The sequence below is a fragment of the Populus nigra genome, chromosome 7 (assembly GCF_951802175.1).
Source record: "Populus nigra chromosome 7, ddPopNigr1.1, whole genome shotgun sequence".
In the NCBI taxonomy this organism is placed as follows: Eukaryota; Viridiplantae; Streptophyta; class Magnoliopsida; order Malpighiales; family Salicaceae; genus Populus; species Populus nigra.
The window spans coordinates 7,867,102-7,894,316 of record NC_084858.1 but is presented as its reverse complement, the minus strand read 5'-3'; the positions used below and the strand labels follow the sequence as shown (position 1 = coordinate 7,894,316).

General features: G+C 34.9%; 1 pseudogene; it reads left to right on the top strand.

The window, feature by feature from the left end:
* The first annotated feature begins 1,148 nt into the window (after positions 1 to 1,148).
* On the top strand, positions 1,149 to 25,631 carry LOC133699454 (oxysterol-binding protein-related protein 1A-like; annotated as a pseudogene).
* The last annotated feature ends 1,584 nt before the right edge of the window (positions 25,632 to 27,215 follow it).

The following is a 27,215-nucleotide window of genomic DNA, read 5'->3' as shown; positions in this document are numbered from 1 at the left end:
GGACTATCGATGTATTAAATTGGATATTATTTGGTGATTTTTAGCATTGTCTGGTTAGGATTTCCTTCATTCTGAAAATGGATGTTATATATCATTGATGATATAAGTCAAGAAGAGAAAGAAAAACAGCTTCAGAAAGTTCTAAAAGGTGTTTGATAATTTCTTATTACTTGAATGAATGTTCCATACATCCTTGCTATTTATACAGACTTCTATCCTAGGCTAAGAAGAAGGATTCTGAATGCTGAAAAATAAATCAATAAGATAATCTTAATCTAATCCTAAGATAGTTAACGCAAATCAGAACATAGACTCGACTCAGGAACTTGAGCCAGGCTGGCTAAAGGGCTGGTTTTAGGGGTGTTTTTGCCGCATAGAATGCCTTTTGTTTCTGAACTTCTCTTCTCCTATTCCTTGTAAAATTCTTCCATCTGGAAAACTCCCTCTTATTGCTAAATTACAGTTGCTGCTTCCTTGCTTTTTCCTTCGCCTTCTAGCTCTATTCAAGGCATTTTTTAGCAGCCTACCTTGATCCTCATCAGTCATGTACCGCACTTTTATGTGTGTTGTTTGTAAATGGTAGGGTTAAATTTGATTTTCCATCTATTTTTCTGATAAATTCTTGTGTGGCATGTTAGTGTAGCCTGGTTGGAGTTTTTGTGATTCAAAATTCTTGAGTTCATTGCCATGCTAGCAGCCATATTCATCCACTTGTTGATGTTGCATCGACTCCGTTGTATATTTTTCAATTCAAACAGATAGATATGCGGAGAAATAAATACAAAAAAAAAATTGAAATAAATTAATGTAGTTTTAAACAAAAATATAGGGTATTTAGATAATTATTTACATGCACTAAACTGAACAAAAAAAACACAATAAGTTTTATTCAACAAGGAAACCCATATGCTAATTTAACTAATAAATGCTAATATTCCTAAATAATATAATTTAGAATAATTTTAAAGCATTAAAATTTAATAAATAAATAAATATCAATTTTCACAGTTGCCCTTCATCCCCATCATCTATCCTCTTTCTCCATTTTCCTTTTAAACTGTGATCATCCATTTTAACCTCTTCTTCTTTCTTTTTTTTCCCTCTTTCCATGGAATATATATCACAGAAAAGTGTGGGTGGCTCAGATGATGATCAAGAGATTCATGAAAGACGAGGATGACAATGAATTCCTTGACACTCAAGATTTTCTTTCATCAAATTCATTTAGAAGTGTCGAATCTGAATTCTGTAAAATACCATATGATTCTGATTACGATGATGTTAAAGGGCCTCCCGATATTGAAAATGGCATGGATTCCTGCATTAAATCTGTTAGATGTAATTATCCTTGAAATTGCCTGACACGGTTGAAAAAGAAGAGGGGGTTAGTCTTTGGTCAATGATTAAAGATAATATCGGGAAAGATCTCACTAGAGTTTATCTTCCAGTTTATTTCAATGAGCCCATCTCTTCTTTACAGAAATGTTTTGAGGATTTGGAATACTCGTGATGAATTCTGGAAGAAACTAAGGAGATTTTGCAGTTATACGTAGCTGCAGTACTAGGGTTAACTACAGTATATCAATCAACATGTTGTTGCTGCAAGGTCTCTGTGCTTGACTGTGGAAGTGTGGTCCTAAAGCCTAATGGAGTCACTAAACTCTGTTTTGTTATTTCTATTCTGCACCATTTACAGTGTTGATGGAAGTCTTTCTTCTTGGTGCCCAAGTGTACAGATTTTTAGTTTTATTGGAAGAATCTTAAACTCATCACCCTCTCACACTTTGCTGTTCTTTTAACAAATATTTGCTTACTATCTTGGAGATGTTTTTGTGAGGCAATAGCCTTATGTGAACACTCAATGTGGCGGCATTTGCAGTATCAGGATATGCCTGTACTGATGGAAGACATTGCAAGCCATTCGATCCACTTCTGGGGGAGACATATATACGAGACCGATTATCCGGAATAAAGCATTAGCTTTTTCTCTAAGAAGGTATCGTTTTCAATGCCAGAAGCATCATAAGCAATTGCTATTCCTGTTTTACATGTTTAGTATTAAAGAGAAAGATAAGAACCAGATTATCGTAATGACTCCACACTCTTTTTCATTTACATTTGCATGTATAAATACAGGAATGAAGAGCTTATTAAGCCTGAAGTTCTGCTATTCTATAACTGACTACAAGCTGCGATTTATGAGTTGTACATGATTCAAACATTTAAATTAAACGTAAGGAATTGATTCTGGTGGATGAGGATTTTATGAAGGAGCTGATGTTGTTGAGTGAGTAATTTGTGGAAGAGTAATGACTTTCCTTATATGCCCCCGCAAGATGGAGGTACCATCAGTAACACCAATCTTGGATCTTAAGCTTTGAAAACGATGGTATGGAAAAAGCTTTGTGAGTAAGTTTGCAAGCTGTTCTAAAGTGTCAACATGATTGACAGTAACTCGACCTTTCTGGACAAGATCATGAAAAAAAAGAAGGTTGATTTTGATATGTTTTATGCGAGTGTGTTATACTGGTTTTAAGCTGAAATGAGTTGCACCAATGTTATCACAAAAAACTTGGGGAGGATTTTGTATATGCAAGCCAAATTCTATGATTAAGGAGTGAAGCCACACTGTTTCAAAAGTGGCAACAGCTAATGCATAAAATTCAGCTTCTGTAGAGGAACACGATACAGCTCTTTGTTTGCGTGCAGGCCAAGACATGGGATTGGAGCCTAGAAAGGTGATAAATGTAGTGGTGGAGACCTCTTGTATCAGTGTTGGTAGCCCAGTCCGCATCAACAAAGGTGTGTAGGTTGAAGGGGCTACTCTGTTGAATAAGAATCCCATGGAACATTGTTTGCTTGAGATACCTGAGAATGCGTTTGGCTATAGTCCAATGACACGTTATTGGTTTGTGCATAAACTGGGAAAGTCGATTTACTGCAAAAGCAGTGTCAGGTCTAGTCAGGCCAAGATATTGCAGTGCCCCAATAACTCTTCTATATTATATGCTGTCTGCAGGGGATGAACCATCTGTTAAAATCAGTGGTGTGCTGGTTGACATTAGAGTGTGAATGTCTTTTGCCATATCCATGGAAGTTTTAGAGAGTAAATCTCGTATGTATTTATGTTGTGAAAGGAAAAGACCCTTGGTTATAGGAATAACTTCAATGCCAAGAAAAAAATGAAGACGTCCCATGTCTTTGATGAAGAAGGTGTGACTGAGTTTGTTGATGGTATCAGCTACAAATGTTGAGACATTTCCTGTGATAATAATGTCATCAACATACACAAGACAATAGCATAGAACATTGTTAGAGGCATAGATGAATAAAGAAGTGTTTGTAGCTGAGTGAACAAAACCAAACTGCAAAAGAGCATCTCGGAGAGCTTTGTACCATTGCGGGGTGCCTGTTTCAGTCCATAAATACTTTTCTTCAGTTTACAAACATAGTCAAGCTTGGATATATCTTTGAACCCTGGAGGTTGATGCATAAACACTGTTTCTTCAAGATTGTCATGAAGAAAAGCATTATTAATGTCAAGCTGCCGAAGGGACCAACCTTTCATGACAGCAATAGAGAGGATTAAGTGAATTGTAGCTGGTTTGACAACTAGACTGAATGTCTAGGAATAATCAAGACCTGGTCTTTGGTGGAAGCCTTTAGCAACTAGACGAGCTTTGTATCTGTTGATGGTTCCATCAGAGTTTCTTTTCATTCGAAAAACGAATTTGCATCCTATAAGATTTTGGATGTCTGCAGGAGGGACAAGTTCCCAAGTTGCATGATTAAGTAATACAGTGATTTCTTCTGACATGGCATGGCGCCAAAGTGGATTTTTAAGTGCTTGACTGACACATGTTGGTTCAGGTGATTCAGGTAATGGATGTGTGGTGGTGGTGTGAAGTTTTTTAGGAACAAAGATGTTATTTATAGACTAAGTGGTCATGTTATATTGTCTTTGAGAAACAACAGGAGCTGGAATATTTACCTGAACTGTGGAGACTGTTGTTGTAGTGTCTGAATTGGATGTAGGGGGAGAGAGCTCTTCTTGAGGGGCAGTGAAGACTAGTGCAGAGGGAGCTTAGTTGGCTAGTGTGACAATTTGCAGTAGTGGTGCAGAGAGAGTAGGAGCGACAGGTATGGAAGACTCAGAAGTGGACTGGTTGTTGATGTTCTTTAGGATAGATATTTTCATCAAACGTAACATGTCGGGAGACATATAAGCGTTGAGTAGGTAAGTGTAAGCAAAGATAGGCACTTTGTGTAGTGGAATAACCAAGAAACACACAGGGAACAGATTTTGGCTGGAGTTTATGTGTGTGGTAAGATTTTAACTAGGGAAAACACAAGCAACCAAATGATCTGAGTTTGAGATAATTTGGAGCTTCTATGAATAAGGTTTGAATAGGGAAGTTATGATGAAGAATAGGTGAGGGCAACCAATTGATTAGATAGGTTGTTGTGGCAAAGGCATAAGACCAAAAATGAGAAGGAAGATTGGCGTGACTGAGAAGTGTGTTGTCTGTTTCTACTATGTGTCTATGGCGACGCTCTGAAACACCATTCTATTGAGGAGTGTGTGGGGCTGTGGTGTAATGGTTAATGTCGTGAAGAGTAAGAAATGCTTGAAGGGCAACAAATTCTCCGCCATTATCAGAGTAGAGATTTTTGATATTAGCATTAAACCGATTTTGAATCATTTTATGAAATTGAGGAAAAATGACTTTAACATCAGATTTGTTACGGAGTGGAAAAAACCAGACATATTTTCTGAAGTGATCAATGAAGATCACGTAATATTTATGACCTTGAATGCTGGTTTGTGATTATGGTCCCCAAACATCGGTATATATTAAATCAAAAGGAGCAGATCTAGTGAGGCCATGGTTATGAAAAGGCAAGCGATGAGATTTATTGATAGAACAGGAATGACAAAAATAAGATGTAGAGGAATTGTTAGAAACTAGAAGAGAGAAGGAGGTGATCATTCTGGCTACAACCTTGGAGGAAAGATGACCTAGGCGTTGATGCCAACCATTTATGGACATACGTTCATGGACCATTGCAATGGGAATGGAGGCACAGGGATGAGGTAGAGGATAAACACCATTCTCACACGATCCATGAAGAAGAGTCTCTCTTGTCTGCTGATCCTTGACAAAGAAACATGAAGGATGAAATTCAAGAAACACATTGTTGTGTTTGGTAAAATGATGTACTTAAATCAAATTTTGATTGATAGTGGGAACACAAAGAGTGTCTTGAATTTGGAAATTACGTTTAGGAAAAGGAAGAGTAAGAGAACCTAAATGGGTTATTTTCAAACCTGAACCATCTCCAATGAGCACTTCATCTGTGCCATCATATTAAGAGTGTAGGTGCATATTGGATACTTGAGAGGTGATGTTATAGGATGCAGCAGAGTCAATGAGCCAGCACTGTTCTGGACTGGGAGAAGCAGTGGCGCAGTTAGTTGTAGCCTTCCTGGTATGTATCTGAGGACAGTATTTGGCAACATGGCTAAGTTGATCACAGTATTGGCATTTGAGGGTATATTTTTGCTGCCTAAAATAGCGGGGTTGAGATTTGGAATCATATTTCTATGTGGCTGCATTCAGAGAAGACCATGGTTGTTTTTTTTAAAACCAATGATCCTTGCGCTGAGTATTGTGTGTTGTGACAACCAGGGAATGAGGATTAATGTCCAGGCATTTGAGATAAGACTCGTGACCAATGAGAACATAGAGAGTAATGTCATTGAGAAGTTCTTCAAATGATAAAGAAGATTCACGTGTACGAATGGGAGCTACCATTTCTCTATATTCAGGACCTAAGCCATTGAGAACATAGAGAGTAATGTCATTAGTAGAGAGAGGGGCATCATTGAGAGCAAGCTCATCTGCAATAGACTTGACAGAATAAAGAAAGTCTGTGACAATGCGTGTTCCACGCTAAATAAGAGTGAGATCCTCTTTGAGTTGCATGACTCGTGTTCTAGAACGACTGGCATAAAGCTTGGTCAATTTGTTCCAGGCTTGAGAGGATGTTTTGGAAGCAGCTATGAAAGGTATCACAGAATCAAACATCAAAGTAAGGATAGCATTCAAAATTAATTTGTCCTGTCGAAACTAGTGAGTATAGGCAGAAGTAGGTGCTGCATCAAGGTTTGTGGACGAGGGGCATATGAGTGTACCATCGATATAAACATATAGGTTGTAGCCGAGAAGGAGAGACTCAAACTGTGCATGCCAAGAGGGATAATTGGTTGGTGTGAGTCGGGTAGTGATCCGCTGAGTAGCGTTAATAGCAACAGGAGAAGGAGCTGAAGAGGCCATTGCAGAAGCGAAGAAGAAAGGGAAAAAAATCAAAGGGAAACTCGTTGGAGAAAAGATGGCTCTGATACCATAAAGAGAAAGATAAGAAGCAGATTAATGTAATGACTCCACACTTTTTTTTCATTTACATTTGCATGTATAAATACAGGATTGAAGAGCTTATTAAGCCTGAAGTTCTGTTATTCTATAACTGACTACAAGCTGTGATTTATGAGTTGTACATGATTCAAACATTTAAATTAAATGTATGGAATTGATTCTGGTGGATGAGGATTTTATAGAGGAGCTGATGCTGTTGGATGAGTAATTTGTGGAAGAGTAATGACTTTCCTTATAAGTATGACATGGTTTTTCATGATTGCTTCTCAAGAAAAAACGTAGTGTAGTTGAGAGTTTATTTGTACCTATAGATTGGAAACAGTTATTGTCTGAAAGTAGCAAAGGTCACTACAGCCTGAACTAACTAGGTTAAGAATTAATGGAAACTAGAAGACAGAATTCACGAAAAGAGTCCAGCAAAAACATAAGCTGGACGGTTATATTTTGATTAACATTCTTCTGCCACAAAATCTCCTTCACAGAAGAGGTTTATAATAACTTAAATAGGTCTATCTCCTATCTTAACCAAAATGGAAAAAACAATCCTAGACAAATAGGAAAATTCAAAGTCAAAATATGAAATTAAATAGAAAAAACTAAAACTGAAAAAAAAAAGCATTTTCCAAGCCTAATTTAAAAGTATTTCAAACACATTCCAATGATCATCAAAACAAAAGTTATGTTAGTTTATGTAATATTGGTTGTTTGACTCTGCCGGATATTTTTTTATCTTAGACTTGTCAATCATCCATAAATGTATTTGAGCTAGGTTTTCCATATGATGTAATTATAACATATCTGATTGTCAGGCTTTCCAAAACCTCTTAGTCTCTTCAAATCCTCTAGAACATCCTATTTTAGTTTGGCTGATCTAGAAACAGGTTGGTCATCACTTAATGATTGTTGCTTGACATTGTGAAGGCGAGGTTGGAAGTTTTAGGGTGACAACAACTTAAAAATTAAATTTTGGGGTTTTTCAATTCAGCTTAATCCTGTTAGCATTTGAACTCTAGAGTTTTGATGATGGAGAAATTTCTCAGGAGAGTAAGTGGTTTGTTTTTGACATTTAATAGCACTTACCATTCTCTTTAAGGTACTTGATAATCTGATTTTCTCTTATATGGCGACAATATCTATTTACAACCATATTTTAGGAAAATTACACTGTGATCACTATGGTGCAATGAGTATAAAGGGGAATCAGAGCTACTCCTGTAAGCTAAAATTCAAAAACAGTCAATTCTTCACAGAATCCCTACTAGGTTTCAATCCCCTTGTATCCATATTTTTCATCAAAATATTTTTCATTTAGAAATTTATTATAATAATTTTTTTAGATTATTTTGTTTTTGATATCAACATGTTAAAATCATTGAAAAACACTAAAAAAATCAATTTAGTGTTTTTTCAAGACAAACACACCCAAACACAAGTGAAGACACAAAATACCAAACATGCATTAAGCTCAGGTCTAGTACTATAGGTATACTCATGATGCTATGATTCCTGGCTTATTCTTTTCCCTTAATTGTTTAGTTAAATATGTGAACTAACGCACCTTATGGTTACTTGCTTCAAATGTTTTCTTATTTTCATACAACAATTTGCAACACAGTTTTCTTTAATGACACTAAACTTGCATATTGTAAATCATTTAACCATTAGCATGAAACCATGAGACTATCAATAATTGTTTGTTGATGTTTTTGTCGCGATTAAGATCTGCATTACATTCTCTCATTTTATGAATGAATCATGATCAGGCATTACCACTAATGGCACATAATATAATTTGTTTGATAGGTATTATTGTGGATCACGTGGTGTTAAAGATCAATGCTCGTTGGAGGTTGAGCACGCACAACACAATGTTTAACGTGATTCAGCAAGTCATCTACATTCATGGGAGCATTCTATATTATTAAAGATGGAGAAGGGGTACACATTTACACACTCATGGAGGAGGATCATCATCAACTCACTTAACTTCCATTCGCTCATTGTTGCACTTACAGCTTCTATATAAGGCAGCAAAGCTATTACCCTTAACAGCCCTTCTTTTTTTCTCTCCTTGTGTGTTTCTCTCTATTTTGCTCCTATTTTCTCTCCAAATGATGCCTCTATTTATAAGCTTTAATGGACACTAACTCTAGCTCATTGTCAAAAATTCTAGCCACCTAACTTGTGCCAACCTTGTGACTTTTAAGCCACTCCAGCAGCTCTATTTGATTATATAAGGTGTTTCCATTTCTTGCTTCCAGCTCACTTTCAGTGGAGCTTTTTTGTCTCTCTCTAGCCACATTCTTGGACTGGGAGAGCTGTCATCTCACATGAATGGAAATAATCCTAATAATCAACCCATTTGTCATTTATATGGGGCAATTGTCCTCTTAGTTTCTTTAGCATATGCTTGCACCTTGCAGCTATTTCAAGCTTTTCATTGTGAGAGCATCTTCGACTAAGTTTATAAGTACTTACAGACCTTTCAATCACCAAAGCACACCTTTGCTCACACCAAATGATCGCCACAACTAAATGGTCTATCACATCACATCTAAAAGTGTTAACGTTTATCTTTACACACAACATTCCTTCATCAAGCTTATCAACCATGCTCGGTCTGAAATGATTTATCAAGCCTTTCATCAAGGCTTAAAACAACCTATCAAGCGGAAATACCTATTTTTTAGTGTGACAATCATTAACTAAATATTACAATATGATCACGAACTCACCACTTTTCCAATAATCTACTCATCCAGGAGTTGTGCATGCCCTTTATTCCACCCTAGGAACCACGTTTTACTTCTCTGTGAGTCTCTCGCTCTTAATCCTAAGAGTCTAACTAGCTCTCCACCTTTAACTATAGGGGCAACCCATTAAAGGTTAATCTATATCTATCTTCATACTATTACTATTTCAATGCCATTACCAAGCTTACCATATTGACAAGAGTCAATTTGTTCCTGAAACCTGCACATCCTCTCTACTTGTACCTAGTAATCGCATCTTAATGCTCCACAAGTCATCCACTTATTGTTTAAAACAAATGTTTTATAGCTCATTGATCTTTAACATAGGGGAAAATCCATGAAAGTCAATTCGACACTTGTTTTTATACTCATCATAGCCACTCTATTGGCTATCCATACATATATCCACTCATATTCTACCGTAACATCGACTCTGAGGTGATCTGAACTCGAGCTCATATTATATCCCTCACACATTCTCTTAAAGTGTTTTCACTCGTTATCATGGGGCAGTTGCATCCTTCTTCATTTGGGATGTCTTAAAGTGACTCAAAGATCCTCTACCATCATATGCATTTATAGGAGAGATTATTACCACTATTTACATAGAAAGAGAGAGTTGTGGTACACTCCTCGCAATTCTCCATCTCGATTTCTATGTTTGGAGTTTCTACACCTTTCATCATCATGTTTGCACCAGCTCACTCAGAATACCTTTATTCATACCTTCTTAAACAAGGTGTCTTCACTTTTCATTATAGGCGATCATCTTTTATCATAGGCATTCGCACAACCTCAATTAGGTGCTTATGCAATAGCTTTTCTTTCCATCCTTACATACATTAGAAAGTTATTCGCTATTATTTTCATTAAGAGCACAAGAGATTTTCTTTTGTACAACCTTCACACTGTCTTTGCTCTAAGTTTTAATGGGAACACATCATCTTATTACACTTATTGTCTCATTATAGTACCATGTTGGATCCTACAAGTACTCCTACACAATCTTTATGTGCCTTTATGCAATTTTAGTTCACTAGATTTCTTATAACATTCCTATTTCTAAGATCAAACAATGCAATAATACCACTGAAAATTTATGGGTAAATGTTTTTTTTTATCGACTTATTTAAGGTTTACCAAAATTTCTATCAAAATTTTGGTATAGTCTCCCGTATATTGGGAGATCCCAAGTTATCAATAATTTATCCTGCATATATTTTATGTTCATTCCATAATCATAACATATTCATATTGCATCGCAACCACAATCATTACTAGTCACAAGCATAATATCTCACATATTCATTTGTTTCCCTTCTCATTTGCAAACACATACGAGATGGTAGTTAAACATAGATAACAACATTAATATTACAAGCAAAAAATAGTAAGAATCTTAAGTCTCGTTGATTAATATAAAGAGATACTAATACAATTTGAGTCATATAATTACTTAGGGCAAAATACATTGGCATTCATTTCATTCCTAATTCATACAAAAGGAACTAGAAACGCTAATTTCCCAATTCATATAAAAGGAACTAGAATCTTAAGTCTCGATGATTAATATAAAGAGATACTAATACAATTCGAGTCATATAATTACTTAGGGCAAAATACATTGGCATTCATTTCATTCCTAATTCATACAAAAGGAACTAGAAACGCTAATTTCCTAATTCATATAAAAGGAATTAGAAACATGAATTTCCTAATTCATACAAAAGAAACTAGGAACCTAGGAACTCTTGGCATGAATGTGAATGACCTGTAATATCAAAATATGAAAATAATTATATTAAAAGTGAAAATATAGTAGAGATGAAGGAGAGTCACCAATACATGTATCTACATATATAATTACCTACTCGATAATACATAATAATAGTTGTCCTAGAAACCCACACTTAACTCTTTCTTTACTACACCTAGAGCTTATCATTCCAAAACCAACTTATGGTTTTCCTTTTTTTTATTATTATCCATTATTTTTCACTGGGTATACACACCTTACTACCCACCCTAAATTTAGGGAGATTACTGCCAACACTAATAATTTCTATTAATGTCATTAATAGCCCTTACCCGGATCAACAAATTATATCCTTGGTAATGGTGGCACCAACTTAACCAGTCAGTGCCATTAACTATTTCCAACCTGAAATAGCCAATCAATTCTTTTCCGCCTTACCTTGGAGGTTTTTCCGGAAATGATGATGCCAAGGTCTCTTGACATCATTAGCTTCCTTCTTGGGAAGCTAATCAAATTATCCTAGGTTTGCCAATACTGACATTGTTCGTTGGTATCATTAACTATTCTTAACCTGAATAATTAATAAAGTTCAACATTCGTTATATTTCCATCAAGATCATGCCGAAGTTAGCAAATCTTGCTAACATCATTAACCACCCTTATGCGGGATCGACTAATCAAGTTTAGAAGCAGTTGTTTTGAGTTCATCATTATAGTTCATTATTCGAAATTAAAGTCCATAAGTCCACAACCAAAATTAGATTTCAATCAACATCTATTTCATCATATCTTTCATTTCTCTAACTTTATTCACAAGTGTCAAATTCTAAAATAAAATAGAATAGTAATTTCACTACTAACTAAGGAGAGTATAGGTGTGAAACACCTATCTACCATCGATGCTCGATTTACGCTCCCTTGTTGTTGTTGTACTCCTCCCACAATTCGTCCTGAATCCACAAGTACATCATATTAGTTCATGTTGAATTTATATTTTGCAAATAGCAAGGCAACAACAATAACATTTACTCTTTGTGTTTTGTTATCTTAAATCATTAAGAATATTATCAAATTCATTTTCAAATGTGGTTTCCACCAAACTTATATTGTTTTGAGGCCCAAATCTCCTCTGGAATGGGGGTGATGAATCTACCTAGATTCCATCGACGATTCCTAAGTGAGTTTTCCACCAAACTTCCTTCTCTTTTTCTTCTACGACATTTATTTTCTATGTTTTCCTACATTTTATGATTTCTCCCATGTTGAAATCATGAGTTATACCCATGGTTAATAATTTCATCTTCACTTCATATAACATGTATCAAACTCGCAAAATCTCCTATTATCAATTTTTTTTTCACTTTTCCCTATTAGTGAGCTTTCCACTATAATTAATTCATGCATCAAGGTCATTTAATACACCAGAATTCTTCTTCCTTCCCCTCAATTGACTTTTAGCTGAACTTGGCCTAAAGGAACTAAGGGTTTCCTTTTTCTTTCTAGTCAATATTTTTTTTGCTTCATTCACTCATTGTTCACATCATATACATACTATAAGTGTTCATCAAAAAATTTCAGAATTCCCTTCTTCCCCCATTTAATCCTCACATTACTGGTCACTCAAACCTTTGAGTTAATGATTTTTTTTTAACAATTTTGTATGTTTTTCATGTTCAGAACATCTTATGTTAACTCAACTAACTTCATTCTAATAATTTCTGCACTTTTCCCAAATTTTCACTCAAAAATCCTAATTTATAAAATCTAAAATTGGTGTATAATTCCTAATTAATTATTAAAATGTTTTTCAACATTAAATCCAATGTCTATACCTTGAGAAATTTCATAATTTCACTTCAATTTAGTTGAAGATTTTTTTTCCTCTCCTCTCTAACATACAGCTAGCCCTTTTCTCTTTTTTTTCTCCAATTTCTTCACTTGTTTTCCTTGTTAAAGTCCTAGTTAATGGGTGTCCTCTCTACTTAAGGGTCTTAGGTTTGTATAATTCTAGAAGATTTGGTGTTTTTTCTTCTCTTTTGATGAGAAAAAATCTGCACTCTCCTTTCTTTTTTCTATAGTGTTCAGCCGGCCATGAAAGAGAAAGAAATAGGGTATTTATAGCCTCATTCTTCCTAATTACACATTGGCCCCTTTTCTCTTCTTTTCTTTACAATTGGAGTCACACTCCATATGTCTTTCATATTTTTCTCATTTGATTTCTTAATTATTATATTTATTTATTTTGTATTTCATTTCATCAATCATCATTCTTTTTTTTTAGGATTTTATATTTCTCCATATTCTTCGCTTATGTCTAACAACAACTCATCCCATTATAACACATGTTTGAGTTAAAATAAGATGTCAATCTTTATCTTCTTATTGTATTTCTCTTTCATTATCAAGGACTCCTTCAGTTCTACCCTTGAGAGATCAGTCACGGAATCAAGCTTTTAAAGAAATCACTGCTCTATCAGATCCTTGAACATACGAAACCTAAACGTTCCTCTATGTCATCAACTTGCTAGTCTTCAATTGTTTCATGACAAACTATTATATATATGAAAATAGTATCATATGGATAATCCTTCAACTAAGTAAGTTCCTGGAAAATATTGGAAGGGTCACATCGGTCCCACTTAAAACTCAATCTCCTAGATAGAACTTCTTAAGCCATATTTATCCACCATACTATCTCTTTATATATACAACTATTTTCTAGCTCTATTATGACTTTCCTTTACATGTGATTTGGAATGTCTTGTTTTTCTACTTGATTTCTCAACATCTAGTGATACTACTAATGCTTTAGATTTGTCATGATTGGTCTTCACTAATTTTCACTCCACACTTTTAATCTTCTACATTCCACATGATTGAGTGTCTAGAGTATCCTAATTTTCCCTTTCCTTTAAGAAATTAAAAATCTCCATTTAGCAATTCAACATGCATAATTAGGCTAACATGTGTGGCTTTTTCTTCTTCATCTTTATCGACCACCACGATGACCTTTATATACCTCATCATCAGGCAATCTCTCTTATTAATTTAGCACTGCCATATTCATTTCAAATCTCAACAATCAGACCATACCATTGCATTTAGGATGATTGAATTGGAAGGACACAAGTTTCAAATCATCTAAATCACATTCCAAACGGCTATGATTTGATCAAAACTATTTAGGCCTAATGAACAGCCTAGATTCAATCTCAAATCAAGTTACATGTAGGATCACACACATTGGATCTGACACGACCAAAAGATTGATGTCTTTTCCCAAGTGCAGGAGTGTCGAAGTAATAAATAACTCGGTAAGACCGGGGTCGAACCACAGGGAGGTTAATTGTATAAATTATAGATAACAATAATACAAAAGTAACAATAACAATAACAACAACAACAACAACAATAATAATAATAGTGATAATAATAATAGTGAAGAAGAAGAGGATGAAGTTGATGAGAACTTTTGAGATGGAAGATTAACGCAAGGATTAAACAATGATAACAACAAATGTCAAGGTTAGAGGATCCACTAATGGTACATCAAACAAGTATAGTATAAACTCTTATTATTCAACTGGTAACCACACGCAAAGGAGGTTCCAATCGGATTATAAATTGTTAACATGATTACATTAGTTATCTTATTCGAATAATGCTAATACTTGTAAATGTTGTCAGGCATTTATGATTATAACTTATGTTAACAACAAATCAAGTTCTTTTCGTAGCTTAGGTGTCGGTTATACCATACAGTATGGGCTATGAAAGTACCAAGTATTTGTTGTACCAAATGTTATACAACATAAATCTAGATTAACCATTTAACAAGCAAAGTATTAAAAGTGAACAAGATAGCAAATATAAAGCATGTTAGTATCCAACATTAAGGTCCATGTTAAGTTTATATTATACTTATTCTTACACCATTAGTGTACGCTTTTCACCTTGACATAATAAACTTAGTTAAACATAATGAAAGAAAGAAACATAAATAAACAAGGAAAGGAAATGAAAAGCATAAGCAAGAGATTAATATAAGCAAAACTTAAGCATTACAAAATATAAAGAGAGAAAGCAAGAGCATGATCTTGATATGAAAACCAAGATGCCTCAATACATGGCAAATGCCTCCTTTTATAGGCTAAAATTCAGAACTATTGATTTGTTGACTAATTGATGAGTGGGTGGCCACATCTTGACTTGGTGACAATTCTTATCTTCTTGTCTGCCAAAAACATCATTGATGACGTCATAATTTGAACAAACTTAAATCATGAAAGTTCTAGGAAATTGTCTCATCTTTCCAGGGTAAAAATGTGAGATCATTTGAACTTCTAGAACTCGAGATATGGGCTGAACACTGAACAGTGTCTGGGCTGCAGGACAGATTCGGACTTCTTTGTTGTTGCTACAATTTGGACTTGAAAACAACCTTTTTAAATCTTGGGCTCCACATGAAAGTTGTAGGCCTATGTCTTATCTTTCCATCCATATAAAATGGACCTAAATCCAAGATCTACAGCTCCAGATATGACCTAATTACCGAACAGTGTTCTAGTTTGGACTGCACCAGCATCTCTTTTTTAAGTTTGGCAATCTCTTTGTCCTTTCAATTTCAGTACTTCAACTCATCAATCAATTCTTTCATTTATGTGATAGGCCTGCATTTAAGATGAACATTTACCATAAATTAAAGGTATCTTATATAATTAGATATGTTATTATAAAACATGCTTTAGTTAAGGAGTTATTGATACTTCAAGTGCAAAATGATGATATAAAACCTTGATAAAAATGCACTTTTAAGTACTAATCACACCCCCCAACCAGCTTATTACTAGTCCCTAGTAATTAAAGCGTTAAGATAGAAAAACAATTTGCAAATTCCACAAAGCAAGGCATTCATCATTCAACTTCCATTAATCTATCCAGATAAACAAACTCTCATTAAATTTTATATATCTGCTCAATATCTCTTAAACACAATATTAATAAACCTTCCTTGTTATGTGCTCAATGTATGAAACATAGATGATGGGGCTTTTATTGGAAGAAAACAATATTTTGTTCTAATGTTTAAGGTTAACTTCCTTGGGTTAGGATTATTTTATTTTATTTTACCTTTTTTAAAAAAATATCTATACATATAACTTAAAACACAATGCATCTTTAACCCATGTAACGAGCTTTCAGCTAATGACTCCCAGACCAGTTGATCTTAGGGCATTAGGTGTTGAGACACCCCTACGAGCTTAGTAACTCGGGTTGCAGATACTGATACGTAGATAGTGCAATGTTTGATTCCCTTAAGCTTTTCTCCTTAACCCATGTAACAAGCTTTGGGCCAATAGCTCCCAAGTCAGTTGACTTTAGGGTATTAGGTGTTAAAACACTCATTCGGGCTTAATTGCTTAGGTTAGGGAGGCTACGAAATCAAACTTATCTATGTTTTTATTATCATCATTTTCTTCTTCTTCTTCTTTTTTTGTTTTTTGTTTTTTTTTTTTTTTTGCAAATTATAGACTATCCCTATCCCTTAGTTGTTACCTTTAACAAAAGAACATAAATAATGTAATAATCCAATGTGCAACCCACAATCATATGTTAAAGTGTGTGTGTGAAAATGAAGGTTTAAGAATATTTGTTAAATGAGAATATGAGCAGAACCAAGTGATAACAATGCGAGAGTTTGTAAACCTGAATATTTCAAGAAGTATTCTAATAGGCCTTGTTATGAATATTGCAAATAACCATTAGAAAATGTTTATTAAGATGCGTCTCAAGAGTCATTCCCCCTTACTCTACCATCCTAGTAATAACAGTTTTGCCAAATGGTTTTTAAAAACAAAAACAGTTAGTTTGTTAGTTTTTTTTTTAATTACTACTACCCTCTCCCCCCAACCAAAACGAGACATTGTCCTCAATGTCCTAAGGTAGAAAGATAGAGTATAGAAGACATCACCTGAAACAACGAACACTAACAAACCTGAAACACACTTAAACAAATATAAGAAATAACAGAACAAAATATTATGCTTGAAATAAAATCAAAAGACACAAGGATTCACAAACGAAGGCTCAAATCCAATCTAAGCTTTTTACGGCTTTCTGTAGTTGACCAATTTATGCGACTCATGGAAGGATCAATTACAAGGGTGAAAGATTGTAGTTTGTCGATCAACTGTTCAGCAGTAGCAGCAGAGATTATGATTTGTCATGCCGAAGATGTTAGAAATTCCTGTTCCACAGTTTGATCAAGAAAAGACAACAAATTATCATAAAAACCATTAACATTGAGCAAACCGATAGGTTTATGGTGAATGTGAAGTTGGGCCCAAGAGGAAATATGAAAGATCTCTTTCAATGTGCCCAGACCACCTGGTAAGGCAATGAAGGCATCAGCATGGTTAAACATTGTATTCATTCGATCAAACATTGTGGAGACCTGTAGTTCCTCTCCAATTGTTCTTCCAATGATATCCCCTTTTGTTAAAACTTCGGGGACGACCCCCAAAACTTGACTACCTCCTAAAAATGCAGTTATTGCCACACCCCCCATTAACCCAAGGTTGCCTCCCCCATACACTAAATGAATCTTTTTCTCAGCTAGTACCTGACCAAGATGATTTGCCGCTTCTAAAAAAACTATTTCCTTCCCAAGACTGGATCCACCGAAAACACAAATATTTTTTATGTGATAACTTGAGGAACCTGCCATTTCTACACGATTCTATATCTGTCTAATGTAAGGGTTGAGTAGAAATGAGGGGAAGGAAGAGAAGATTTTATAGATGCGGAATTGAAAATGCAATCATATCACCTATATGTAGGCCAGCTGGAGTCACACACACTCTCTCTCTCTCTTTATTTATTTATTTATTTGAAAAAGCATGTGTATGTACAGGTAGTTGTGATTGTGGCTCACATCTTTCCTTGGTTTTACGTCCAAGAACGGCTTAAACGTCCTCTATGGGTCGGGGATAGGCTTCCCATCCAGTTTTCTTAAAAACTGGCAAACAGGGTCTTTTTTAGTCAGATTCCCAAGACTAAGTCTATCATGTTCTTTATGAAATTAGGGCCATAAATCATGAATTGCACGATGCACATCTCCACTAGGATGCGTCTCAAGGGTCAACAAAAGATTATCTAAAGACCCCTTACTCAGGCCATCCTTAATGAATTGTATTTTATCTTCACGGTTTATAGATACCATTCCTAAAGAACGACATGTGGCATTACAAGTCCATCTAGCACATCAGTGACAGACTTTCAGTCATTTTGCACGACGTTTCTTTGCAAAAGTGCTTTTACCTGTTCCAGGCATGTGTGAAATGAAAGAATTGGAGGACTCACCTGATAATCGGACCTTTGCTTCAATCAGCCAGCGAATATCTTCAGGAATTCCATGATTTATTAACAACTTCAATCTTGCACACCTAGCATGGTAAATTTTTGTAATCGCATTCTGAGGCAGAGCGGGAAAGTACTTTTTCAATTTTTCAAGAATGGTGTCCATTTTGAAATGAGAATTGGAGAAGAGATTCAAAGAAGAGAGAAAGAGCAAAGAATTGCACAAATATATACAGATATCAGTTATTATGGGAAACTGAAAGAACCGACTTAAGTCACGGAGTACCGTTATCCGCCATTTGACCGGGATGAGAGACTAGCAAAACAAGAGTCACACCAAAAGGAAACACAAAAACAATGTGAGAAAAACATAATAATCAACCTTTATCTACAGGATCATTCAAACCAATGGATTCATTTTCACTAGGAAAATTATCAAAGTAAGTTTTCAAACGATGTCCATTTCTCTTAGAAACATTGTCATTCTTTGGATTCTCAATATCAAAGGCCCCATAAGGATACACATGTTTCTCAATAAATGGACCGCTCCATCTTGATCTTAACTTTCCAGGAAATAAATGGAGTCGAGAATTATAAAGCAAAACTTTTTGACCAGTATCAACTTTTTGACAATTTTCACAAGTTTTGCAGAATGCATATGTGTCCTTGAACATGGTGGGCCAATAAAATCCATTTTGAAAGATTTTCGCAATGGTCTTTTTGGACGAGAAATGACTCCCACATGCTTCAGAATGACAAAATTTAATGACACTACTTACCTCATTGTCCGCAATGCATATTTGAAATATTTGATTAGGACAATGTTTGAATAAGTTAGGGTCATCCCAATAAAATTTCTTCACTTCGTTCAAAAACTTACCTTTATCTTCGGTACTCCAATGAGTTGGCAAGTCTCCTGAGGCAAGGAAATTGATATTTTTAGCAAACCAAGGCATTGAACTAAGAGAAAGTAAGGATTTGTCAGGAAAGTAATCATCGGTTGGTGTGATGTCAGTTATCGAATCTGTTGTCACTCTTGACAAAAGATTCGCATCAATATTTTCAATGCCTTTTTCATCTGTGATTTCTTCCTGAGAATAAATCATTTGCAAATCTTCAAATTCATCAAACTCAGTATTACTCAAAGTAGATTCAAGTTGATCACAAACTAATTCTTCAATAAGATCTACTTCTTGTAAATCATTATCATCTCCAGGTTGCTTGCAAATATTGAAAAGATTCATCTCCAATGTCATGTTTTCAAAAGATAGCTTCATCAGTCCATTCCTACAATTAATCAATGCATTAGAAGTTGCAAGAAATGGAAGCCCTAAAATAACAGGAAATGAATTACATGCTTCAACAAGTTGTGTGTCCAAGACAATAAAATCCACAGAATAAATGAATTTATCAACTTATACTAACACATCTTCAACTATTCCTCTAGGCACTTTTACAGATCTATCGGCAAGTGATAGAGTTACAGAAGTTGGTTTTAACTCACTTAGATTGAGACTTTGAAAAACTGAATATGGAAGTAAATTCACACCAGCTCCAAAATCAAGTAAGGCTCTTTCAATTTTATGTTCTCCAATAAAGCAAGAAATTGTAGGACAACCAGGGTCTTTATATTTCAAAGCATTATTGTTCTGAAGAATGGCACTTACTTGTTCGGCTAAAAAGGCTTTCTTTTTCACATTCAGTTTTCTCTTCACAGTGCACAAATCTTTCAAAAATTTAGCATAAGAAGGAACCTTTTTAATAGCATCCAGCAAAGGTATATTGATCCTTACCTGTTTGAAGGTTTCAAAGATTTCAGAGTTGTGATTGACTTTCCTTTGTTTGGTCATGGCATGAGGAAATGGAAGTGCTGGCGGAGAATCAGTCTTTTCTTTGCAATGATCATATTCAACCCCTTCCTTACCCTCAGAGATTGATTCATCATCATTCTCACAAGGTTCAAGAATGGGTTTTTCAATAACCTTACCATTACGAAGAGTGATGACTGATTTTACGTGATCCATTTGTTAGCTTCCCGAACTACTTGCATTTACATTGTATTGCCCCTTTGGATTTTGTTGTGGTTGGGATGGAAACTTACCTTTCTCTTGGAAACTGAGAGCAGATGTGAACTTTGCAAGAGTATCTTTAAAATTTATCATGTTTTGAGCAAGTTGAGTGTTAATTGCCTCTTGCTTTTCCATAAATGCATGCAATGTTTCCTCAAGATTTCTTCTAGGAGAGGGAGCATAAGGAGGTGCATATCCATGAGAATTTTGGAAATTATGGTGTGCTTGAAACGGTGGCTGTGAAGTTTGAGCATTATTGTTCTCACTCTTCCAACTGAAATTTGGATGATTTCTCCAACCATGGTTATATGTTTGCGAATATGGGTTATGATTGGGCCTTTGAAAACTGTTTAATGCATGGGCTTGTTCATGGAGACATTCTTTAAAAGAAGGTAAGGTTGGACAGTCATTGGTTGAATGTTCGTTGGTTTCGCAGATTTGACATGCAATGTCTTGAACAGATTTTAATTGACCACTCTTTTTCAATTCTATCGCTTCGACTTTTTTAGCTAAAGATGCAAACTTGGCTTGGAGGTCATGATCTTCCATAAGGTTGTACATACCCCCACTAGATGTATGAGGTTGGGTTTTACTTGGTGCCTCATAAGTACCTGTGGTGTCCCAATTTTGTGCATTTTCAGCTAGCAAATCTAAGTACTCCATTGCTTCATTAGGGTCTTTATCCTCAAAAGTTTCATTGCACATCAATTCAACCATTTGCCTATCTCTAGGAGTTAACCCTTCATAAAAATGTGAAACTAATCTCCATGTTTCAAAACCATGATGGGGGCAAGTATTAAGCAAGTCTCGATACCTATCCCAATATTGGTAAAATGTTTCTCCTGGTTTTTGAGAGAAAGTAATGATTTGTCTTTTGAAAGAGTTTGTTCTGTGGGATGGAAAAAACTTCTTTAAAAATTGTTGTTGCATTTCATCCCAAGCACGAATGGATCCAGGTCTCAAATTTTGTAGCCATGTTTTAGCTTTATCTTTTAATGAAAAAGAAAAAAGCTTCAATCTAATGGTGTTCACGTTACAATTTGAGTCATTATACATGTTGCAAACCTCCTCAAATTCCCTTAAATGCAAGTATGGATTTTCTAAATCTAAGCCATGAAAAGATGGTAAAAGTTGAATAATGTCTGTCTTAAAATTAAAATGAGATGCATCAGGAGGAAAAACTATGCATGAGGGTGCACTTGTTCTTGTGGGATTCATGTGGTCTCTAAGTGTTCTAACCTGAATATTCTCATTATTCTCATTATGAAGCGATTGGTTATCTTCTTTGGCCATATTTTCTGAAAATGATGAGGATACCCTACAAAGTCTACCACTTAATGTACGTGACCAAACTCTCATGCACGTGTAAAAAGAGAATAAAAGGAAGAAGAAAACAAAAGAAAAAGAAACAAAACAAAAGAAACAAAGTTAGATACAAGAAAAGAGAAAAGAGAAAATAAAATAAATACTATAATTTGTACAAGAATTTACCTCCCCGGCAACGGCGCCAAAAACTTGACACGACCAAAAGATTGATGTCTTTTCCCAAATGCAGGAGTGTCGAAGTAATAAATAACCCGGTAAGACCGGGGTCGAACCACAGGGAGGTTAATTGTATAAATTATAGATAACAATAATACAAAAGTAACAATAACAACAATAATAACAACAACAACAATAATAATAATAGTGATAATAATAATAGTGAAGAAGAAGAGGATGAAGTTGATGAGAACTTTTGAGATGGAAGATTAACGCAAGGATTAAACAATGATAACAACAAATGTCAAGGTTAGAGGATCCACTAATGGTACATCAAACAAGTATAGTATAAACTCTTATTATTCAACTGGTAACCACACGCAAAGGAGGTTCCAATCGGATTATAAATTGTTAACATGATTACATTAGTTATCTTATTCGAATAATGCTAATACTTGTAAATGTTGTCAGGCATTTATGATTATAACTTATGTTAACAACAAATCAAGTTCTTTTCGTAGCTTAGGTGTCGGTTATACCATACAGTATGGGCTATGAAAGTACCAAGTATTTGTTGTACCAAATGTTATACAACATAAATCTAGATTAACCATTTAACAAGCAAAGTATTAAAAGTGAACAAGATAGCAAATATAAAGCATGTTAGTATCCAACATTAAGGTCCATGTTAAGTTTATATTATACTTATTCTTACACCATTAGTGTACGCTTTTCACCTTGACATAATAAACTTAGTTAAACATAATGAAAGAAAGAAACATAAATAAACAAGGAAAGGAAATGAAAAGCATAAGCAAGAGATTAATATAAGCAAAACTTAAGCATTACAAAATATAAAGAGAGAAAGCAAGAGCATGATCTTGATCTGAAAACCAAGATGCCTCAATACATGGCAAATGCCTCCTTTTATAGGCCAAAATTCAGAACTATTGATTTGTTGACTAATTGATGAGTGGGTGGCCACATCTTGACTTGGTGACAATTCTTATCTTCTTGTCTGCCAAAAACATCATTGATGACGTCATAATTTGAACAAACTTAAATCATGAAAGTTCTAGGAAATTATCTCATCTTTCCAGGGTAAAAATGTGAGATCATTTGAACTTCTAGAACTCGAGATATGGGTTGAACACTGAACAGTGTCTGGGCTGCAGGACAGATTCGGACTTCTTTGTTGTTGCTACAATTTGGACTTGAAAACGGCCTTTTTAAATCTTGGGCCCCACATGAAAGTTGTAGGCCTATGTCTTATCTTTCCATCCATATAAAATGGACCTAAATCCAAGATCTACAGCTCCAGATATGACCCAATTACCGAACAGTGTTCCAGTTTGGACTGCACCAGCATCTCTTTTCTAAGTTTGGCCATCTCTTTGTCCTTTCAATTTCAGTACTTCAACTCATCAATCAATTCTTTCATTTATGTGATAGGCCTGCATTTAAGATGAACATTTACCATAAATTAAAGGTATCTTATATAATTAGATATGTTATTATAAAACATGCTTTAGTTAAGGAGTTATTGATACTTCAAGTGCAAAATGATGATATAAAACCTTGATAAAAATGCACTTTTAAGTACTAATCAGGATCCTAACTCTCAGCTCGCAACTCGGCTTTAGTTTGGCTCGGCTCTTGACTTGTTGACGTGGATTATGGGGACCCATTAATGTGTCAGATGACTGGATGCTGACTGTTCACTAGCGTGGCATGCCATTGTCTTATACAATAATGACATCACCCTCTGGTTCAAGTCATTCATTTGGGTCAAGTCATCTAGTATTCGGGTTGAAGCAACCTATTCGAGTGAAGAAGATGGGTGTAGTGCATAGGGCGATTTGGCATGTTTTGGCAGCCTACATCTTCGATTTATGATGGCGCGTGCAACCATATCCCACGCCATAGTTTTACATTGTTTTCACCAGAGTTCTCCTCTTGATCACCTTTACACGATGGTATGTCCAAAAACATATATAAACACTTATGATGGCGCATGCGGCCATATTCCACGTCATAGTTTTGCGTTGTTTTCACCACAGTTCTCCTCTTGATCACCTCTACACGATGGTATGTCCAAAAACATATATAAACCACTTTCATTTATAGGCATAGATCAAACACCACTATTCACCAAGTTCTTATACCAATTGTTGTGGATCGCGTGGTGTTCAAGATCAATGCTCATTGGAGTTTGAGCACCCACAGCATACTGTTGAACATGGTTAGGCAAATTGCCTACATCTATAAGAACAGTCTATATTATTAGAGATAGATAAAGGGTACATATTTACATATTCATGGAGGAGGAGGATCATCAACTTACTCAACTCTCATTTGCTTATTGTTGCACTTGCAGTTGCTGCCTTTGATAGCCCCTCTCTTTTTCTCTCCTCATATGTTTCTCTCTATTTTGCTCATATTTTCTCTCTAAATGATGCCTCTATTCATAAGCTTTAATGACCACCAACTCTTTCTCATTGTCAATAATTTTGGCCACCTAACTTGTGCCAACCTTGTGACTTTTGAGCTGCTCCAACAACCCTCTTTGAATATGGATGGTGTTGCCATTTCTTGCTTCCAACTCACTTTCAGTTGAGCTTCTTTGTCTTTCCCTAATGACCTTCTTGGATTGGGAGAGCTACCATCTCAAATGAATGGCAACAATCTTAACAAGTACAAGCATAGTTGTTAAACTCTGTAGGTCGGCTTGACTCGCTAATTTAGAGTCAAACCAAGGTTGGATTTGTTTTCGAATCATTTTAGAGATTGACATGACAAGTCATTTACAACCCGATTAACCTAGCCAAACCCAAGTGAGATTGGTAGGTCATCTTTAATTTTTTTAAAAAAAAAAATTATCTTAAAACAACATCATTTTATTTTTCTAAAATTTTATATAAAATAATGTCATTTTAAAATTGATTATAGTTGATCTAATGACTCGGTTGACCATGCATACAACTCATGCCCTCAACCAGATCAAACCCTAGGCCGGTATGACAAATATAGTTACAAGGTGATGTTCAAGATAAGAATGGTAAGGCAGTGGCAAGTTTATTTGGCAAATATGATGATAGCATGCACTATAAAATGAATGATAGCTCAAGGAATGTAAACGGGTCAGAGCCCCATTTTCTCTGGAAGCGGAGTAAACCAGCGAAGTGTCCAACCAGATATAATCTGACGGTTTACCATCGCTCTGAATGAGCTCACACCAGGACTCAAGATTGGTAAAAGACATGAACAATTAATGCTAGTTATCTTTCTTTACGAGAATGTCATGCGCTCCTCTGCAGTATAGGATAAGGCCTCCATTCATAGCTGCTGACTTTAAATTTTATACACAGGAGAAGCTGCCACCAACAGATTCTAGGCTGAGAACTGATCATAGATGCTTAGAGAATGGAGAGTACGCAAAGGCCAAAGAAGAAAAGTTACGACTAAAGCAGAGGCAACTACATGTAAATACAGCCGTGAAGTAGTGATCTTGCTGTATTTGCACCTATGCATTTGTCTTTGGCACACGCTTCATGATGCTTCTACTACATATTTTTGGTAAATTAGAAGATAACAGGAATTCTTTTCATAAGATCGCAGGTATGGAAGATGCAAGAGAGAGGTTGGAAGCCTCGGCGGTTAGTGAAGGAGAAAGGCAGCCAAACTTAATTACTGCTATATCGACGGTTATTAGGAAGCCAAGGAAAAGGGCAACTGGGAATTATGTCCTGGTAGAATTTTTTCACTGGCAGCATAAACCTCACCGCCTTTTTTTACCTTTTGATTTACCCCATTCTTTGTTTTCCTCTTTCCCAAATATACTGCAAGGATGGACTGCCATAGTAACCATAAAAGGAATGTAGTGAACAGTTGAAATAGATGTATTAAAGGCATATACAGTGTACAAAAATGTAATGATGGTTTTCACATTCCGTAAAAATACTTGTATTTCTTGGACGAGTCTATGAACTTAACTCTTTAACTTCAATTAGGAAGTGGGTTTATTTTTTATATTATCATCTTGGATTTCAATGTTTGTTGGGTAATGTAATGAAACGTGGTTAAAACTGCGATTTGCATCGGCTATAGTTTTAAAATTGTCTAATTAATTAGCAAACACCATAATTTTATATAAAATCCACTTAATTTTTTTTCTTAAACTTTAATTATATATATATAAAAAAAAAAAAAAACTTGTTTGCAAACTCAATGGAATCTCCCCGTGATGAAAATGGAAAGAGGCAATAATTAAACATGACCCAAAATTTGTCATTCTAATGTCTCTTGTCATCAGATGTTAATGACAGCACAGAAAAGGACTTGTGAAGGAGTGTTGTGAAGTTTTGTCCTTCCAAAACAGAACCATATAAGCTAGAAGTTAAGCAATGCATGTTCACAAGCACTGGTCCCTATTTTATCCTCTAGTCTATTTTTAAAGCACTCTCCCTCCTTGCCCCTTGGACATGTTTGGAAGATCACATTCCCATGGATAAACATGCATTCGATTGACAGATTCCTTATCTCAACCTTGCCTTTCTGTCCCTAGAATTATTTTTTCTAGTTTTAGTCCTAATACTTCCTTTCTTTGATGAAAAACATGCTCTTCAGTTTTTTGTTTTCTTATTGGTCCTCAAAATATACATGACATTTCAATTGAGTGATTTTCTTAATGGTGTTAAGTTTTCAAAAATAAACACTCTCTCTATAAAAATTTAAGAATATTTGTCACAGCTAGACGACTAATAGCAAATGTAATAACAAAGTAAAATCTAATAGATTTGTACCAAGGCACAAATGTTTCTTGAAGTCACTTCCATCCAATATCCAAAAATCAAAATCAACTCATAAATCTTCAATAGTTAAAAACTTTTAATTAATATTTCAAAAATGAACTCATTTTTTTATTCAATAGTAAAAGATATACTCCAGCTCATATGTCAATCGAGATTAAATGTTTGGAAGGATACACTTTCCATATTGACCTAGTACATTAATTTTTTTTTAATAAATCTTCAAAGATGAACGCCGAATATTTAAATTCAAAAAATCAAGAAAGAAAGGTTTTGTTTGTTTTTTGCGGTTGGAAAGTACTTTTGCAAAAAAAATAATTTTTTAGTGTTTTTATATCGTTTTGATATGCTGATATAAAAAATATAATTTAAACAAATGATAAAATATTATTTTAGTATATTTACAAGCAAAAAGTATTTTGAAAAATAATTGTTATCACAATATCAAATATGCTTAAAGCAAACATTCTTAACCACTAAACCAACTCATCAAGGTCTCAATAAATTCAAATTTATAGGTGTATATTCACACAAGCACGTAAAAACAAAAG